The sequence below is a fragment of the Melanotaenia boesemani genome, chromosome 21, assembly GCF_017639745.1.
Source record: "Melanotaenia boesemani isolate fMelBoe1 chromosome 21, fMelBoe1.pri, whole genome shotgun sequence".
NCBI classification, from domain to species: Eukaryota; Metazoa; Chordata; class Actinopteri; order Atheriniformes; family Melanotaeniidae; genus Melanotaenia; species Melanotaenia boesemani.
Window position 1 is genome coordinate 10,906,460 of NC_055702.1, and position 3,459 is coordinate 10,909,918.

The window sequence follows — 3,459 nt, forward strand, 5'->3', positions numbered from 1 at the left end:
GAGAGCAAAGTCACCCGATTGGCTGAGTAATTTGAGGAGTTACTTGTCATGCTATTCTACAGGCTCAAAAACCTCATAAAGCATATCTGTGGGGACTTCAGTTGCCTGCAAGGCCAGTGCATACTCTTGAAATTGATTATGTTGTTGCATGAGAATCTTTTATGCTTGCACAGTCAGTCAGCCGCTTGCTGGTTAATACTTCTGCATGCACCGAGTCACGAAGGAAATGGGTAAAAGCAGCCCTTGTTAAACGTGCTGTGCAGCAGACTGACACACTGTGGGCCCCCAGCCTTTAATCAGTGGAGTGACAGAAGTGAAAGGAGGCTGTGTTCGGAGAGAAGATAGGCATACAACAGGAGGGGTGTACCATGCCAATGTTATGCACATCACTCGTTCACAACCCCCATCAGCACTGTCACAACAGGGTGGTGGTCACTTTTGAACTGTCACTAAAGGTTAAGCACGGTCCGCTATAACAATGATTCACACCATATAACACCCTTCAGCTTCTAGGCGACAGATGTCCTGCAGTTTTCCAACAGGTGTATTTGAGCATTTTGGGGAAAAAAAGATACACGAACTTAAGTTTGAGAGCTTAAACCACGTTTTTTCCTCCCAGATTATATGATCTTATCAAGTTTTAAACATTTATTCAGACTTGAACTACTCGGCATGTTTAAATTGCACAAGTTCAGTCATCGGATGTGAAACGTATGTAAATGTCATGGAAGCTTTCTTGATTTCTCAGCTCAAACCAAGAAATGCCCCTTCAATAAAATAATTGAAGGAACTAAGGTACAAACTAAATTGCTTTCCTTTCACTTTTATATATATATATATATATATATATATATATATATATATATAAACTGCTGCACACCCATCACAGAAAGGAGCCCCAGAAGACAGATTGTTTTAAAACTGAGGTCAGCTGTAGGCCTTCAGACCTTTTAAATACCAAGACAGATAGTTTACACAGCGGGGTGACATACGACCACCATTTCGCCTGGATTATACGCACACGGTCGGGAATGGCATCATGGGGACATGCTTTGTGTCTGCAGAGCCAATCCTCAATAAGACTTTAGTGGGCAGTTGAGAAGGGGTCATATCCCTTGAGGAGGCTGTGACGACTAGAGCCACATTAGCAGAGTACAGACTGCTCTGTGTTTGAACTGAGGCACCTCTCAGATTGCTTGTAAAGACTGTCAGGGGGGAAATGGGGTTGGGTGGGGTTTGGGGAAAGCAGGCTTTGGCCCCAAACCTGTCAACTTATGAAGCTTTAAAGCCTTCCTCGCACCACCGAGAGCCATTGGTAGGGCTTGCCCATGTGGGAAGGAAAGTGATGAAATGTAGGGGAAAACTTTGTGGCTTGGCGAGCGAGAGGCCTCTCCGCATGGACCAGCGTTCCAAAAGGAAGAGGGGAGGGGACAAATAGCAGGCTGCTGTAAAAACAAATGCATGTTTTCACGGATAACGGTGCATTTAGTGTTGCAGGTGTGCAGTTTTGCCTGGTCAGCTGACCTGTCGTTTCCTGTCAAACAGGAAGACCCAAATGAGCGGAGATGAAAGTTCAAGGTAGAGCACAGCTGGCGGTTGTTAGGTGGGTAAATGCAGGTGTGTTACAAGAGCAGCAGTGTGCGTGCTGTGTAAGAGAAGCTTAACCCAAACAGATGACATACACACGTGCATGAATGTCACCTCAGAGACACTGCAGCAGAAAGCACTTTGCAAAGATGATTGCATGTTATGATCTCAGGGGCCTCATTTCTGGGGAAAAAAAACAAACAAACTCGGATTTAATTTCACAGTCATTCTAAGAAACGGGATAATAAAAATCAACTTGTTGCAGCCGTTACAAAAAGAGTCTTAGAAACCATAAATCTTGTCCTTTAAGTACTGGAGACTGGACTTTAAACATAATTTTTTGGTCCAAACAGACTTTTTCTTCCCTGAGGTGTCAATCTACATAAGACCAAAATGACATCAGCTTAATGATTGAGAGAGAAGAGAAGGGTGGGGATACTCTTGTGGACAGTCACAACTATTCTCATGTATGACTACAGAAGCAGATACAAATCTAGCTAAAGCATGCTATAAATCAAGTAGAATAAATGGGAAGGACTTTGCGAAAAAAAAAAAAAAAATCTTGGGAAAATGATGAGTTCATAGTTTTCTTCGAAGCATCTGGAAAATAAGAGTGAATGAAAAATTCAGGATCCACGATTTAAGTATGCTATGTTTGATTTTTTTTCTTTTCCCCTGAGTTTGGCAGGTTTTTTTGTTATCTGTAACTAGTATTGCCAGATTCTGTTGCTAAACAAGCATCAAGTATACTACAGTGCACTTTTTATGCTCATCAATAGTGAGAATTGCAGTCAAATCATACTACATAATAAAAAGCTGAACACATTTCAGAGTACAAAGGTGACATGTTGATCTACTAATCACGTTCAACAGCAGTTTTAGTTGCTCAAGGATCTGACAGTCTGTCAATATGTCCTGTGGCAGTGAGATCATACATGTCCAGACATGTCTCCTGGAAATGAGGTCATCCCTATTATTTGAATGGTAATCTCTTTCTGCAGCCTGCAGTGACTGTGAATGAATCAATGTGTTGCACTTTAGTAGAAACATCAACATTTACCTATTGCAGCCTGCAACGGTAAAATGTTTCTAATTTGTAACTCGCGTGAAATGGGTGGATAGCTTAAAACAGGCCTGAAAGGTGTGGTTAATAACTAGCCAGATTTGGTAATGTATGTGTTTGCATTTAAGGCCGAATGGTTATGAATCTGCTAAGAGGAGGTGTTGAAAAACTGTGTCCTAGATCCCACAGATACTCCACTTCCATAAAATGGAAAAAAAATCCTAACTAAAGCCAAGTAAATTCATTCGAGAGCAGTCAAATACATGTTTAATACCCTATACGAGGCCAACAGGCAGTAACATAATGGACAAAACACTAAGTCGAACAATGTGTATGCTGTTGGAAAATTGAGTACCAGCTGCTAGCACTTTGCTGTGTACATTAATATTTATTTCTGCATCAGACATTGGAGGGGTACAAACACTCAGACACTGTTTCATAATACTTTGTAACATTTCATTACCTTTAATTGCCCAATAACATTCAAACTTGTGTGTCAGCTAATGGTGAAATGAACCAGAAAGAATTCAATGAATCACTTGGCAGTGGGCTTTTGTTCTTGTTGAATGTATTTGGTACACTGAAACCTTGGGGGCAGCAGTTGAGAATCATTTGTTTTACGCCCCACTTCCAAAGGCCTCAATGATCCAGCTGGCACACTAAGGCCCAATAACCAATTTTTTTCCCTCATCATTTAACCCAGCCTTGCTATACAGACTGAGACCGATGAAAGGAGCTTTGACAACACAACTATAGGCATTTCCCCAGCAGAGGCGGCTTGAAGTCAAGTAAATAAAGATAAGCAGTCA